General features: G+C 38.0%; 1 long non-coding RNA gene across 1 annotated transcript in view; it reads left to right on the top strand.

Moving 5' to 3' along the window:
- LOC110257761 overlaps positions 636 to 18,119 on the top strand; it is a 77,756-nt gene continuing 60,272 nt past the window's right edge. The window contains exon 1 of the long non-coding RNA XR_002340719.1: positions 636 to 1,651. This is a non-coding gene — a long non-coding RNA (uncharacterized LOC110257761). The remainder of the gene's footprint in view (positions 1,652 to 18,119) is intronic.

Here is an 18,119-nt window from a genome sequence, read left to right as displayed (position 1 = left end):
TTCAGTGGACTCTTTGATAGGGGTAAAGAGAAAAATGTCATTTACTACCCTAGAAGAGCTGTTTACTGTAAATAATTACAGTGGAGCCTTGTAAAGGTGTGTTGATAATGACATATTAGCTTAGGCTCTCTAGGTAGCAAATAGGTGTGTTGATAATAGGACATATTAGCTTAGGCTCTCTAGGTAGCAAATAAAAACTAAATCAAAGTTGGATTATGAAACCCAAGAGCAGAAATAAAACCAAGCTCAGCAAATGTCTGGGAAGCAGCTACATCATTTCTGATGTAATCACTGAACTGCTTTTCAGCAAAGGGGTCTTCCTAAGCAAACATTCAGAATCTGGTCTAGAGATTCAAAATGAACTCTACTGCTTGTTGGAATATGTATATTCATATATGTATATATATACACATATACATCCACATATTATACATATGTACCTATGATACAAAGGAAAGAAAACATAAGTGGTTGTTCTGTTACTACAACATGCATGCCAGGCATTGGTGACCATGGGAAGTCACCCCTGTGTTTATGGGCAAGCCAGCCTAACACTCATTTTCCATTATCACTGTTGCCCAGGGTAAACTTGACAAAGAGATATTCTACTATTCAGACTTCCAGGGCCTCCCCCAACTCCCCAGTCTTGCTACTCATACTTAACTGTTAGTATTTGCATAAATTAATGAACGTAAAAATTTCAGATGAAACTGAATACCTCCTTTATTTTAATCTCTGCCCAATCCCATTCACTTCACTTCTTCCCCAGAGGCAAATGCAATCGTGATTTTCAGGCTGTGTTTCTATACTTTTACTATGCACATACACTCACATTCACCAGGATCCTACCTCACTCCACCCCACCCTAGTCTACTCCCTTATATCCATATTATTTATAGGGTGAAGATTGATTTTGTGTTTGCCAGGATTGCACGGAACACCCCTGCATCTGTGGAGATCCTTAGCTGAATGTTGGTGCATAGTCTCTAGGATACCTGTTTTAAAACTTGAAAATGAAAGATTTGCACACACGTATTATTCAGAGACCTTTATTTATGAACCAGTAACTTTATTTGGAAGAAATAGTAAAACTGGAAGAAAAAAAACTTAAGTGAACTTTTTTTTTTTTATAAGGGCAATATATTGCGATTTGAATGCTAGGCATGGTGACCAGGAAGTCACCATGTGGTTATGGAGAAGTCCAGTCCAGGCTCAGTTCTTGTCGGTGTCGCCTAGGGTGAGCTAGTCAAAGAAGTACTCAGCCACACTGTCTTCTGGGGCCCACATCTTGCGCATATTGGTGAGATGGCACCCCAGCTCTTTGATAAACTTGACCTGCTCATGCCAGTAGTTAAGCTCCAGGAATTCACACAGATGGGCGTCGCTCTTGTCAGTCGCCAGCTGGTGCAGATCTAGCACGCTCTGGTTCACGCCCTTCTCCAGGTGCAAGCCGCACTGCGTGGCCTTGAAGCCACTCTACCAGGCTGCTGTCGATCTTCCTAATGTCTGAGAAGCAGAGGCGGCTCCCGTGCCTGTTCTGCAGGCGCGTCAGTTCCTGGGCGCCTTTGGTCCACTCATGGGAGCGGCATAAGAAGTGGGCCAAATACTTCAAGGCCAAGTTGTGCCGGTTGAAGTAGAAGGCCACGACCAGGTACACGTAGGAGGCGTGGAGCTCTGGGGTGGCGCAGTTGTTGAGGGCCTGGCACTATGAAGTGATAGTTCTCGTGCACCGGCGAGGGCGACGTGGGCGCTGCGTGCACCAAGGCCAAGATGAAGGAGGTGCAGAAGCGGAGGCTGCAGGGCAGGCAGCGGCTGGGGCAGGAGCAGTGGAAGCCTCAGAGTATTCCCAGGTTGGGCTAGGGGGCTGGCAGGGGCGGGCGGACTCAGCGTCAGGGCAGGAGGCCGCGACCTGCGAAGGAAGTGACGATGGCGATAGGAGCCTCGAGGCAGTCCCAGGGTGGCCTCCAGGGCTGGGTGATCGGCTCTGGGTTGGGACTGGAAGGTGGATCCATTTCTTAGGAGTTTGGGAGGGCGAGGGAGGATCCTTTGGGATGGGTCGGGGTCGGAGGGGCGGGGTGGGGAAAGGGCGCGAGCGCCACCTTCCAGGTTCCATCCAAGCCTGGATGAGGCAGGGAGACTGTGCTGGTCTATATAATATTTTAAAATGTTATTCATGAATATAAGTGCAACCGTTTTGAGTTAATCACTTGCATGATTTCTTTGAGTAACTTTTTTGAGTAGTGTCCTAATGTGATTGTTTCGTTAAATGTAGTGCTTTTGTGGTATCATTTGTTATGTTTACTTACTATCACAGAGCTCTATTTAAAGACAGCTATTCTGGGTGACTTCACCCATACTGATGACAGTTCTGATAGTTTCTTCACTCGGTTACTGGACCTTATTAACACCAGCGATTCTCCACTTTCCTTTTTGTGCTCCTGGTCAAGTTCACATTTTTCTGACAACAGGGCGCCTCCTCCAGAGTCTCAGTGAATCTTTCCACTTCTCCAGCCTACACTCTTTCTTTTTTTTTTTTTTTTGCTTTTTAGGGCCACACCTGAGGGGCATATGGAGGTTCCTCGGCTAGGGGTGGAATCTGAATCGGAACTACAGCTGCCGGCCTACACCGCAGCTCAGGGCAATACTGGATCCTTAACCCACTGAGCGAGGCCAGGGATCAAGCCCGCAACCTCATGGTTCTTAGTCGGCTTCGTTTCTGCTGCACCACAAGGGAAACTTCCAGCCTACACTCTTTTTGAACTTTTTCTTCACTCCCTTTGTTTTTTCACATCTTCCAATCTTTCAGTCATAGAAACACAGCCCCTTTCACCTGGCTTCCCAATTTCCTTCCTCTTGGGTAAGTGCAGACCTCTTTTTTTTCTGTCAGAGACAAAAGGCTTAGGTGTATTTTTAGAGAAAGTACTTAAGCACGTGAATGTATTCATCCCCTCCAACCTCGTTTGTACTTTCACTGCCACTCAGCAAGCATTTTTTTTGAACCCCTCAATTATGTTGTATGGAATGAGCCATAGTGGTAGGAAATACCATTGATCTTAAATTGTCAGTTGATTTTCACTCAACAGATACATATTGATTACCTAACATGGCTGTACACTGGCTGGGATTTAGGCATATATTAGTAACAAAAATGAGACAAAGTTTGTTCCCATGGAGTTTGTATTCTAGTGGAGAAGCAGACTAAAACAAAACTAAACAGAAAACTTCGTCTTTTTTTCCCTTTATCGTCTCAAGTAAATACATATAAGAGATTACACATGTATATGGAAGTTAAAGAGTCAATATATTCTTAGAAATTAAGAATGTTATAGTGGAACACATAAGAACAAACTAGGTATTTATAATAAATTTATTTGTGTATTGCATTAATTCAATAGCCATTTATGTATTCCAAATATGTGTCAATTTTTTTTTTTTTGTCTTTTTGCCTTTTCTAGGGCCGCTCCTGTGGCATATGGCGGTTTCCCAGGCTAGGGGTCGAATCCGAGCTGTAGCCGCTGGCCTACGCCAGGGCCACAGCAATGCGGGATCCGAACCGTGTCTGCAACCTACACCACAGCTCATGGCAATGCCGGATCCCTAACCCACTGAGCAAGGCCAGGGGTTGAACCCGCAACCTCATGGCTCCCAGTCAGATTTGTTAACCACTGTGCCACGACGGGAACTCCATATGTGTCAAATATTGTTTGGTTCTGGTGATATACTGAAGAATCAAACATGGTCTCTGTTAGGGTACAAGATCAAGTGTGAATTGTTTTAAGTGCTCTCAGATGGTTTTAAAGTTCTTGGATAATGGCTATTTTCACATAAAGTTTTATTACCATGCCTTTGATTAATGTACCTTTTTGGTGGCATCTCTTTATTTCTCTTTGAAAGTTCATGCTGTTCTATAATCACTGTTCATTAAGGAAGCAGCAAAGGATCAGATATCAAATGTCATGTTGTAAACTTGCATAAACAATTTTAGAGGCATTTAATTGTTGAGTCTATAAAGAAATAGAATAATTCTATTTGATAAGTTGATTTTAATGATAGAAACCACACATTAGAGATGGAAATGAACTATAGGATCCCTTTTTCAGCGAGATAAAATATGTATTCCATGTTTGCTTAAGACCAGTGGTTAGTCTTAATATGACTGTAGACTTTTAACATTTCCTTTAAAGATCCCATTGCAGACATCACTGTAAAAATCTATTTAAATAGAAGAAATCTTGATTTTTGTAGAACATTTTCTCATTATGTCACAAGATTATTTAATAATCCCTATAATTTTACTCTTCAAATGTTAAAATAACAGTATTGAATGGTTGTATGTATACTAAGGGATGGTAGTGGGTACTGAGAAGTCACCATATCTGCAGCTGGCAAGCTTGAGACTTAGAAGAGATGATGGGGTAAGTCCAGTCCCAAGGTCAGGAGGCTCAAGACCAAGGAAGTTCCAGTTGAAGGCAGGAAAAACCAATGTCCCAGGTCCAAGGCAGTGAGGCAAGAGGAGTTCCCTCTAACTCAGAGATAGGTCAGAATTTTTCTTCTACTCAGGCCTTCAAATGATTACTCATCTACATTAGGGAGAGCAACATGCTTTACTTAGTCTACTATGTCAAATGTTAATCTTATGGAAAAATACCCTCTCAGGCATAAACAATAATATTTGACTAAATATCTGATTACTCCTTGACCCATTTAAGTTGAAATAGAAATATATATATATATATATATATACTGAGTAGAAGTATAGTATAATATATAGTCAGTAACTATTTAGGACCTAATGTATGTCCAGCTTTGTGCTTAATGATTACAACAGGTATTGACTTTAATCTCGTGACCCTAGAGTCTGTTTCAGTTCACTTTGTTCACTGAAAGAATGTGCATGGAGTTCCCGTCGTGGCGCAGTGGTTAACAAATCCGACTAGGAACCATGAGGTTGTGGGTTCGATCCCTGCCCTTGCTCAGTGGGTTAATGATCCGGCGTTGCCGTGAGCTGTGGTGTAGGTTGCAGATGCGGCTCGGATCCTGCGTTGCTGTGGTTCTGGCATAGGCCGGTGGCTACAGCTCGGATTCGACCCCTAGCCTGGGAACCTCCGTATGCCGCGGGAGCGGCCCAAGAAATGGCAAAAAGACAAAAAAAAAAAAAAAATGTGCATATGACCAATGTAAAATTAGATGCTAATGAGTTGATAATAGAATATGTATTATGTATATACTTTGATATATTCATATGTATTCAACAACGTTTTGTTTGAAATCTTCTATCGTCATAGATACAGAAATTGCTGCAGATGTTCTCATAACTTAGAGAACAACTAGTAATTAGATTTAAGGAAAACATATGTGGTGGAATGGTGTTAACCTACAAATCCAGTCTTTTTTGAAGCTGTAGATATTTTGTTTCACTAAAATAAAATGTAAGTTTCTCCAAACAAGTTAGGAAAAAAGCATAATCTTTATAAAATAAATAGTTCTTTGTGTTTCCACACCTTACTATACTATTAACCTAGTGTGTTTTTAAACTTACAGTGTGATCATTACTCTTCATAATTTGACATGAATAATGTGGTCTCACTTTTTAATTTTCTAAACTTTTATTCCATATTCTCATCACTTATTTCTGATTTCTGCTTTCATAAAAATATAATGGCCTCAACCAACTAATGTCAAAACTCAGCAAAACCCAAAATTTTCTAAAGTAAATGCTTTATGAAGTGTTTCCTGTATATTACTCACATTTATTACCTTTCCTCTTAGCTTTTCATATTTCAATTCATACATGAAAAATAATGTCCTTTTGACTTCTATTCTTGAAGTCTTTTCCAAATACATCTTTGAATAATTAAGTTCAGTTAAACCTATTTAGAGAGTTTCAAATTTCTAGGCAGTATCTGATACTTAGTAGCTTTCTGCCAAAATGATTTTAAAACTCATTTATTGTAAAGTAAATTAATAGATTGACATATACTCTTTAAGTAGAAGGATTATCAACATGCTTTTGTTAATGCTGATGGTGCTCTTAAATTCTCATCCCTTATATGACAAACAACTCATGACAGAAGGTTCATTAATAATCTTTCAAGGAGTTCCTGTTGTGGCTCAGTGGTAACGAACCTGATTAACATCCATGAGGATGTGGGTTCGATCCCTGGCCTCGCTCAGTGGGTTAAGGATCTGGTGTTGGCATGAGCTATGGTGTAGGTTGCAGACATGGCTCCAATCCCACATTGCTGTGGCTGTGACACTGGCTGGCAACTATGGCTCTGATTCAACCCCTAGCCTGGGAACTTCATATGCCATGGGTGTGGCCTTAAAAAAAAAAATCTGTCAAGAACTGGGAATATGGCTTAATTCTCCATTAGTAATGTTATCCCTTGATTTTCTCCTGCCAGAAAAGTGCTGATTCTTCTAAACCATTGGCAGTAATATGAGTTTGTACATTATATGCATATATATATATATATATCTCACAAGAGAGACTTAGCTCCAAGGCAAAACCTAGCATTCCTTTATTCCTTTACAGGATATGAATTACAGATGTTTGTGGAGTAACTGGTGATTTGGGAAGGAAGATGAGACCAAAGGCAGCCCATTAGAAAGGGAAGAGGCTGTTAAAACTGGGAATTGAGGGGAAGAGAACTACTGAAATAATTTTAAGGGATAACACTCTTCCCTTTAACTGTCTGTGTGATAAAGTCCCTGGCCTAGAGTAGAAGGGGAAAACAGAACCAGGAGCAGTTTCTAGTGACTGAAATATTTTCTTATACATGGAGCTATTGAAACATTGCTTAACATTCCTCGGATCTTAACTATCAAGGACAAAAATAACAGTAATGAAACTGGAAATGTCAATTCCATGTCCAAATAATTTACTTAAAATTGCTTCCCTCTTTCATCAGTTCTCTATCCATTATCTTTATTTTTGTTCTTCCCTAAATCATTACTTTGGTCCTGAATTACATATATTCCTCAGTTGTGCTGTAGAGAATTGCATTTTCCCTATGTGACCCTTTATCCTTAATCCTTATTTTCCACATTAACAATCCCCAATTTTTAGAAAAAAGGCAAGAGCATACAAATGAGTCAAGGTGCATAATTCTTCAAGTTATTATAAAAATCAATTTCTGGTTCACTGATTGTTAAACATATCACATCAATGTAAATATTTTAATCAGTTAGTCTACAGAGATTGCAGCTATAAGATGAAAAAACATAATTTATTCAGTTGTTATAAATGTAGGAGGGGAAAATGGAAATAGGACTAAGATTTTATGCAGAACCAAGAGTTCACTTCTTTTCAGAGACACTGTTCCATATACCATGGTATTGATTTTCCTAGCCATGCTATGAAGCATGTTTGATTAGATTACATTCTGAATTAAACCAGTTCATTGGTGAAAATGTTTCTGTGGGACACTTGGGTTTATAAAACTCTATTTCATAGCTGGATGTTGTAGAGTATCATTCAGACCATCTTCTTGCAAAAGAGTGCTATTGGGTTAAATGAACAAGAGAAAAGAGGTAATAATATTAGAACTCTTTTTACAAAATCACATCTCAATTCACATTTTGAGAGGTTCGGTAACATCTTAGAAAACCATGGTGTGTGTATGGAATGCACACATTTATATGTACATATTGGGCTTTGATTGCTAATGTTTGCTAAAATTTGGACCTTAATGTGGATTGTGGTATGCATATAGAGCATAGTAAGTCATTCTAGAGAGATATGACTATTAACATAGAATTGTATGCTATATTTCATAATTAGGATTAGAATGGTATAATTTAAAATAATATTGAATGTTTTTTCCTGCCCTTTCAGTATTGGATATTAAGTAAAGTAGACATTAGTTGAACATGCATGTGTTTTAGCTGATTGAATGTGTGTGTGTGTGTATATATATATATATATATATATAGTCTGAATTTTTTTTTTCTGCTTTTTAGGGCCCCACCTGTGGCATATGGAAATTCCTGGACTGGGGTTGAATTGGAGCTACAGCTGCTGGCTTATGCCATAGTCACAGCAATGTGGGATCTGAGCCATGTCTGTGACCTACACCACAGCTCATGGCAGCGCTAGTTCCTTAATCTACTGAGTGGTGCCAGAGCTCGAACCTACATCTTCATGGATACTGGTCAGGTTCATTTCTGCTGAGCCACAATAGGAACTCTTATTCTGTGAATTTTTAATTATTTAAAAAATACAAATATTGTATTAAATGCCATGGAGTATTAGAAGTTAGCACTAGTGGAAAACTGAGGTTAGCGATTTTTTTGTATTTTCATATCTATAATATGAAGTAATTTTGGAAATTTTTTTCTAGCTACTAGAAAATAAATTAAGATTTATTACAGCTCTTTGACTATATCTACCAAAGTTCAATCAATAGGAAAGTTGAAGTCACCCTTCTTTGATTAAAGCATCAGACATAAGATAAAGCACCGACGTGTCCTCAAAGTTTTATTACAACACAATAAATAGTCAAGATTTTAGCTATTGGCAAGGTTTTCGAACTATGTATCAGATAATTTATTGTGTACATGACATGAACTACCTTATAGAACAGAGCTGCCTTTGCTTATTTCCCAAACATTATAATCTATCTATATTAGTGATTTGAAGCTGTGGATCAGATAACATATACATGCACTGTGTGTCCTGAGTGATAGGAACACCACTCATATTTTTTTTCTGAAAACTATATAAGGAAATAAAGGGGACTTTCTAGAAATATGAAAGAAATATTAGCTCAATTCTGTTCATTTTTACCTTTTTGGGAATTTGAATAAGTCATTTATTCTCCCCTAGCATCAAGTTCTATATTTTAGAAGATGATTTTGGACTATATCTTCTTGCAAATACTGTGGTCAAATGATTTTATGCCCTTGGCTGTGAGTCAAAACTAATTGAGGAAATTCTGGTTCAGCAAGTTTGGGGTTGAACTCTTCCCTGTGTGCAGTAGACCCTTGAACAACATTGGGGTTAGGGCTATGGACCCCTGCACAGCTGAAAATTCAAGTATGACTTACAGTCAGCTTTCTATATCTGTGGTTCTGTATCTTCATATTCATTCAACCCCAGATTGAGTAGTACTGTAGTATAAGTGAATCTGCACAGTTCAAACCCATGTTGTTCAAGGATCAACTGTACTTTTAAGGTGTCACAACTGATTCTGTTACTCATCCAGGATATGGAATAGTGATTTTATGCTAATTCCTGCAAAGAACAAAATGGGAATCTTTAAGTCTATATGTTGATTATAACATCTAAATTTCATACCTTGCTAAGAAAAAGTACTGTGCGGTGTAGCAGTGGTAAAATAGCTGTAGTGTATCTTATCATAAGAAAAGATGGTTTCAGTGTTCCTGGTGGAAAAATGATCAGAATGGACAGTGTATTAGGATTGTCTGGAGAAACAGACCTAATAAGATTTATATTGTATTGGATACATATTGTATTGGATACAAAATAGGATATATATTATATATAATAGGGTAAAATATCCTATTGTAGTTGATCCTTGAACAACACAGCTTTGAACTGTGTGGGTCCACTTATACACAGATTTTTTTTAATACATACTACAATACTACATGAGCCGTGGTTGATTAAATCTGTGGATGCGGAACTGGTTACACAGTTTTCAACTGTGCCCTAACCCCCATGTTGTCAGAGGTTAAGTGTGTTTGTGTGTGTAGAGAGAGAGAGAGAGAGAGACAGAGAGACACACCACACATACGTGGGGGAGTTGGTTTCTTTTAAGGAATTGGCTTTGGTTTATGTGATGGTGGCACCTGGCAAGCCAGGAACCTGTAGGGCAGGTCAGAAGGTTGAAAATTAAGGTAAACATTAATTTTGCAGTGTTCAGTCTAAAAGCTAAAAAAACAGAATTTCTGTATTGTGGTCTGGAGGCATAGTTCTTTATTTATTGAAGGACTTCAGTCTTTGTTCTTAAGACCTTAAACTGAATGGATGTTGTCCAGGCACACTATGGAGGGATAATCTGCTTTGCTCACAGTATACTGATGCGAATGTTAATCACTTCTAAAATACGCCTTCACAGCAACTTCTAGACCAAAAAACTGAGCACCATAGCCTAAGTTTACATACAAAATTAACCATCATATATGGTAAACATGAATGAGGGCTGGCAGAGCAATGACATAGTGGGTTAATTAGAGTGAATGTGATTGGGTGTTTGAGGAGGGCTAGCACATGCTGTATGGATCAGGGAAGCAGCAAGGTGCAGACTACCTGAGTTTGTTGGAGCTCAGAAATGGCGTCCTGAGCCAGTGTTAAGTCCACAGTAAATGTAGTAGGCAACTGAGGATAGGCAGAGGCATTATAGAATGTCAGAATTTGAACCAGTTGGGCTTCATTCAACCAGTAAGTTTCATCACATTGATTTTCATAGTTAATTCTCATTCCCTTCTATATCTGTTCATTATATGCTGCTCCAGTCAACTTGTTTGAGCATTTGTTTATTATGGTGGTTTTGGCTTTTGGTTGTCAGTATTGCACTATTAATTTTTGGACTTTCACTTCATACTAAGGCTGTTGTTGCCTAATGATTAAACAAGCCAGTTGTAATTTCTCAGCACTCTATAGTGATGTCAGTTTACTTCAACCCAAGAAGGGTTGTTTACCTAAGCAAGTTGCTTCCACTTCTAGTCTTTCTATTACCACCATGATACTTAGCAAACTTTGAATCCACTTGCTAAACTATCATGATTCCTATATCCTGTGTGCCCACCGGTTATATACATATTATCTTTCTTTTTCTCTCTTGCATGTGCTGAATTTTGACTTTTTCCAAATTTGGCTACCGTTCATAATACCATTACTGCCTTGGTTTTTAGAGCCTTTGAAAATCTTTTGGGCCTATAAAAGGCACAGGGCTCTAGAAAAAGAATCCTGAGATTTTTGTGTGTTTAAGAATTATCTGAAGACTATGTGAAATGCAGATTCTTGACTACATTTCTAGAAAATTTTGATACAATTTATATGGGGGGTCTATAAGTCTGCATTTTACAGGAGCTGCAGTTTCTTTCTCTGTACTATGCTTAATATCTATTCTGTGTTGATTCATCATAATGTGCACTTTGAAAGAAACTGAAGCTTTTTTGGGGGAGAATATTAGATTTATCAAACAGTTGAAGATACAGAACAGAGAGTTCTCAAGTACTCTTCATCCTTCTTTCTCTAATGTTCATGTTTTACATACTGCATACATTAAAACTAAAAAAAAAGTACATTACTTTTAGCTAAACTCCAGACTTTGTTCAGATTTATTGATTTTTTTTTTTTTACAATACAATCCTTTTTCTGTTCTAGGATCCAGTCCAGTGTATCACATTGAATTTAGTTGTAATCTCTCTTCAGTCTTTTGTGGTCTTTGATAGATTCCCATCCTTTCCCTGTTTTCTCTCATCCTTTCCTTGTTTCCCATGACCTTTATTGTTTTGAGAAGTATTGGCAAGGTTTTTGTAGAGTGACCCTGAGTTTGGCTTTCTTATGTGTTTTTCTCATGACTAGACCAGGGTTTTGGGTATGGGGGAAGATTGCCATGAAGGTGAAATGTCTTTCTGAACACACTGTGTCAGGGGAGTAAATGACTTATCACTGGTGATGTTAACCTTGATCACTTGGTTAAAGTGAAATCTGCCACATGTCTGCACTGTGAAGTTACTGTTTTTCCCTTTGCATACTCTTATCTTTTGGATTCCAACCCACACTACTAGGAGGGAGTTTAAGCCCCATGTCCTGGAAGCTAGAGTATTTACACGTATTATTTGAAAATATTTGCAAGAAAAATTTGTACCTTCTTCCTCATTTATCTTTGTATTCAATTATTTATATCAGTATAGACTCATGAATATTTATTTTATATTGCTTTGTAATTTTAAAGTTTAATTAATTTTGTTACTCAAATTGTTCCAGCTTAGGTCATCAAGTGCTCCTTCATTTGGGTTGCTGTGTCCATTTGATATGCCTCTATCCTTTTGTTTTTTGAGCACTTCCTTATTTTCTGGCAGTACATAATGCTCCCAACTCATCTTGTATTTTTATTGCCCCAGCCCTAGAATAGGTCATTTCTCCAAGGATGTCTGGATTTTGTTTCGTTTTTGTTATCTTGGAGAATGATGTTTAGAATCCAAGGCCTGGTTGCTGGATTTGTTTGTTGCTACATGGTGTCATTGCTTTTAGTCTCTCAGCAGATAGAATTATGAAATATATGCATGGTATACTAACCAGTATATACACAATATCTATAATCACTTTTATACGTGTCTATATCTATACACATTAAACTAAACATTTTCATATTAATGTCTTAGGTTCTAATTCATTATTACCTGGTTCATTCTAGCCTTTGCCTCTTGCTTATCTGTAACTTCTTTTACTGACAGTGAGAAACTTGACTCACGTTATTTACCATTTATTTACTTATTTGTTCTATCCTACTATACATGTAGTTGCATGTTTTTTAACTGTACTCCTGTGAGAAATTTACCAAATAAAACTGTGTTTATGTATAGTTATTTTCATGCTCAGTCTTAAATTCCCCAGTCAAAACGTCATTTTCTAAAGTCGCTTGTGTCAGATCCTTTCCCCCTTCCCCCTTTCAGTGCCATTTTATAATTTATTGGTAATACGGTTAATTTGTCACAGTATACTTTCCATCCCAGATACTTGGATTTTTTAAAAATTGTTTTCATTAATGTTCTTTGTATGAGTTTTGACAAATGAATAGTCATGTATCTTCCACCTAGTACCATGCAGTACAGTTTAATCACCCTAAAAGATTCTCTGTGAATCCTCTTTGTATTTAGTCACTTCCGACCCTTGAATGCTGATTTGTCTTCCATCTCTATAATTTGTCTTTTCTAGAATGTTGAATGAACAGAATCATACAATATATAGGCTTTTGAATCTGGCATCTTTGTCTTAGCAACATGCTTTTTTTTTTTGCTGTGCCTGCAGCATATGGAAGTTCCTGGGCCAGGGATTGAACCCACACCACAGCAGTGACAATGCTAGGTCCTTAACTGGTAGGCCACAGGTAACTCCTTAGCAACATAGATTTAAGATTCATCTGTGTTTTTGTTTGAATATATAGATTCTTCCATTTATCACTGAATGGTATCCATCATCTCGAATACCAAGTTTCTTTATCCATTCAACTGTTGAAGGATAATATGATTATTTCCAGTTTGGGACAATTATAAATAAAGCTACTATAGACATTGAGTATAGACTTGTGTGTGAACATAGGTTTTCAGTTAACTGGGGAGGATGATTGTTGGAACCTGTGGTAATATTATGTTTAGCTCCATAGGAAATTGCCAAACTGTCTTCCAAAATAACTGTATCATTTTACATTCCCACTAGCAATGAATGTATGTTTCTGTTACACTTCATTAGCATTTGGTATTGTCAGTTAATAGATTTTAACTATTCTAATAGGTGTGTAATGATAAGTCTCTGTGTTTTTTTTTTTTGGTATCTCCCCAATTACATATGATGTTGAAGATCTTTTCATATGCTTATTTGCCATCTGTGTAGCTTCTTTGGTGAAATGATGTGTATGTATTTTTGTTTTCATAGATTGTGTATATGTATTTTTTAAGTTAGGTTGTTGGTTTTCTCATTGTTGACTTTTAAGAGTTCTTTACCTTTGATAGGAATCCTTTATACAATATGTTCTTTTGGAAAGTGAAAAAAATTAAATGGATACAAGGTACAAATAAAAGTTTTAATCAATAGTCATGAATAATTTTTAAGATGCCCAACTGAACTTTAGGATATTGTTTATAAGTGAATACTCATATTAGCTTGCTACTTGCAGTTTTATTAAAGGGAATGGTTGGAACATTGGGTCTTGTGCAGGTTCCATACATGTTTCTACAAATGGCAAAATTTCATTCTTTTTTATGGCTAAGCAGTATTGCAGTGTATATATACTACAACTTGTTTATCCAGTAATCTGTCGATGCACACTAGATTGCTTACATACCTTGGCAATTGTGAATAATTCTGCAGTGAACATAGGGATGCATGTATCTTTATGAGTTAGGTTTTTTGTTTTTGATATATACCCAGGAGGAAAATTGCTGGGTCATATAGTAGTTCTACCTTTAGTTTTTTGAGAAGCCTCCATACTGTTTTCCACAATTTCTCTTCCCATCAACAGTTTAAAAGGGTTCCCTTTTCTCCATATCCTTGCTAACATTTCTATTTGTAGACTTCTTCATGATAGCCATTCTGACAGGTAGGAGGTGATTATCTTGAGGTTTTTATTTGCATTTCCCTGATGATTAGTGATGTTGGACACCTTTTCATTTGCCTGTTGGCCATCTATATTTCCTGTTTGGAAAAATACCTATTAAGTTTTTCTGCCCCCTTTTTATTTTTATTTTTTATTATTTTTAATTACTCAATGAATTTTATTACATTTATAGTTGTACAATGATCATCACAACCCAATTTTATAGCATTTCCATCCCAAACCCTATGCGCTTCCCCCCAGCCCTCAACCTGTCTCATTTGGAAAGCATAAGTTTTTCAAAGTCTGTGAGTCCCTATCTGTTTTGCAAAGAAGTTCATTGTATCCTTTTTTTAGATTCTACATGTAAGTGGTAGCATATGATGTTGGTGTCTCACTGTCTGACTAACTTCATTTAGTATGATAATTTCTAGGTCCATCCATGTTGCTACAAATGCCATTATTTCTTTCCTTTTAATGGCTGAATAATACTCCATTGTGTATATGTACTACATCTTCTTTAGCCACTCCTCCGTCAATGGACATTTAGGTTGTTTCCATGTCTTGGCTATTGTACATAGTGCTGCAATGAACATTGGAGTACATTTATTTTTTCAAGTCCTGGTTTTCTCTGGATAGATGCCCAGGAGTGGGATTGCTGGATCAAATGGTAATTCTATTTTTAGTTCTCTGAGAAGCTCCATATTGTTTTCCACAGTGGTTGCACCACAGTGGTTGCACCAGTTTACACCCCTACCAACCATGTGATAGGGTTCCCGTTTCTCTACACCCTCTCCAGCATTTATTGTTTGTAGACTTTTTGGTGATGGCCATTCTGGCTGGTGTAATGTGGTACCTCATAGTGGTTTTGATTTGCATTTCTCTAATAATTCGTGATGCTGAACATCTTTTCATGTGTTTTTTGGCCACCTCTAGGTCTCCTTTGGAGAACTGTCTGTTTGGATCTTCTGCCCATTTTTTGATGGGGTCTTTTTTTTTTTGGTATTGAGCTACAGAAAGTGTTTATTAAATTTTGAGATTAATCCTTTGTCAGTTTCTTCATTTGCAAATATTTTCTCCCATTCTGTGGATTGTCTTTTCTTTTTGTTTAGGCTTTCCTTAGCTGTGCAGAAACTTGTAAGTTTGATTAGGTCCCATTTGTTTTTTTTTTTATTTTTATCGTCATTACTCTAGAAGGTGGATCTGAGAAGATATTTCTGTGGTTTATGTCACAGAGTGTTTGGCCTATGTTTTCCTCTAAGATGCCCCTTTTTTAATTGGGTTGTTTATATTTTGATGTTGAGTTGTATGAGCTCTTAATATATGCTTATATTAATCCCTTGTTGGTCATATAATTGGCAAATTATTTTCCCATTCAGTAGGTTGTCTTTTATTTTTTTGATGATTCCTTTGCTGTGCAAAAGCTTTTAAGATTAATTAGCTCCCATTAGTTTATTTTTGCTTTTATTTCCTTTAGGAGAGGGATCCAAAAAAATAAAGATGAATAGAAACTAAAAAAATAGAAAAGATTAATGAAACTAAAAGCTGGTTCTTTGAAAGGATAAGCAAAATTGATAAATCTTTAGCCAGACTTGTGAAGAAAAAGAAAAAAAAGGGAGAGGGCCCAAATCAATAAAATCAGAAATGTAAAAGAAGTTATAACTGACACCACAAAAATACAAAGGATCATAAGACACTGCTACAAGCAACTATATGCCAATAAAATGGACAACCTAGGAAAAAATGGACAAATTCTTAAAGTACAGTCTCTTAAGAGTGAAGTAGCAAGAAATAGAAAATATGAACAGACTAAGTGCCAGTAATGAAAATTAATCAAAAATTTAAAAACTCCTAAGAAACAAAAGTTCAGGACCAGATAGCTTCACAGGTGAATTCTACCAAACATTTAGAGAAGAGTTAACACCTGTCTTTTTTGGAGCTATCCAAAAAATTACAAAAGAAGGAAAACTTATGAACTCTTTTGGTCTTTGAGACCATCATAACGCTGATGTCAAAACAAAAGATACCACAAAAATAGAAAATTACAGGCTAATATCACTTATGGACATAGATGCAAAAATAGTGTTTGGGGCCCTCTGTGCTTACTGTGTCTGGATATCTGTTTCATTTTTTTTAGATTTGGAAAGTTTTCAGCTATAATTTCTTCAAATATATTTTTAATCCCCTTTTTCTTCTCTTTCTGAAATCTCTATTATGCATAGATTGGCATGATTTATATTATTGCATAGATAACTTACATTGCTTTCATTTTTTTTTTCATTTGGCTTTCTGTCTACTGTCCTGATTAGGTGATTTCCATTATTCTTTTTTTTTTTTTCTTTTTAGGGCTGCACCCACAGCATATGGCAATTCTCAGGCTAGGGATCTAATCGGAGCTACAGCTGCCGGCCTACACCACAGCCACAGCAATGCCAGATCTGAGTTGTGTCTGTGACCTACACCACAGCTCATGGCAGCGCCAGATCCTTAACCCACTGAGCAAGGTCAGGGATTGAACCCTCAACCTCATGGTTCCTAGTAGGATTTGTTCCTGCTGCGCCATGACAGGAACTCCGATTTCCATTATTCTATCTTCCAAGTCTCTTACTTATTCCTCTGCATTTTTCATTCTGCTGTTTAATGCCTTTAACTCAGCTCTCGTCTCTGCAAATTTTCTAATTTTTCTTGGCTTCTCCTTATAGTTTCTAGTTCCTTTCTTAAATAATCTGCATTACTGTTCATATCCATCAGTTAATTTCATTATCTCCTTTTTGAACTTGGTGTTTGTTAGATTGCAGAGGTCTTTTTCACTGTTTGCTCTTGCATGGGAATTTTTCTGTTCTTTTAACTGGGAATGATTCCAGTGCTTCTTCATTTGGCTTGTATCTTTCTTACTATGTGAATTTAGGGAAAACAATTAGGTACTATAGTCTTGGAGGACTATTTATATATGGAAATGTCCCTATACAGCTTGTGACAGCCTTCTTTTTTTTTGGCATGAGGACTGCTTTTGGTCTGGATGCTTGCTGTCTCTTTCCTCAGTTTGTGCATACCGTTACTCAATTGATAGGGAATGTGAAGGTATATGGCCTGTGCCTGCTTCCAGGGAGGTGGGACAATGAATGGTTCCTGCAGGTGGCACCTGGTCAATGGGTCCTAGGCAGTGGCGGGGACCCACAGAGAGGTGGGGGCAGCACCCAGAGCCCTTGGCAGCAGCAGCGGCAGGGCATGTACATTCCTAGGTAGTTAAGGACTATAGGTGGCACTCAGTTGGGGGGCCCTCTGTGATGTTGACTCCTGTGGTGACTGGGGCTGCAGGCAGTGCCTGTTCATGGGATCCTTAGTGGTGACAGGAATGTCCAATTTTGGAGTCTGAGATGGCTGTGGAGATATGTACCCATGCTTGTAGCCTGAGCAAGAGGTGCCCCACCACCTGACAGCCTGCACGTGTGCAGAAAAAAATTTCCTGTGGTCCCACGCCCCTCCTCTCGCACTCCCCAGCAATGGCACCTTGTCTTTCTGGCAGGCCCAGGCCTCCTTCTACACTCCCTAGGCTGTGGCACACCACTCCCTAGCCTCCTCACACAGCCAACTCTAGTCTTCTCCCCAGACCTGATCTCCAAAGCCTGAGTCTCAGTGCCTAGCCCCTGCCCAAGTGTCTGGGGCTATGGTGTGCTGGGCAGTGGTACCAGTCATCTGTGTGGCTCATTCTCTGCTTTGTCCTCCTCAGTCCAGCTACTGTGCTTTTCTCCAAGGCTTTGAGGCTCCCCCTCCCTCCTGGCTTAGTTCCCTGCCATTTGGGTGGTCTCTCAGGGTGCAGATTCCTTTCCTCTT

This window comes from Sus scrofa, chromosome X (assembly GCF_000003025.6).
Source record: "Sus scrofa isolate TJ Tabasco breed Duroc chromosome X, Sscrofa11.1, whole genome shotgun sequence".
Taxonomy (NCBI): domain Eukaryota; kingdom Metazoa; phylum Chordata; class Mammalia; order Artiodactyla; family Suidae; genus Sus; species Sus scrofa.
This window is presented reverse-complemented; position numbering and strand designations above follow the sequence as displayed.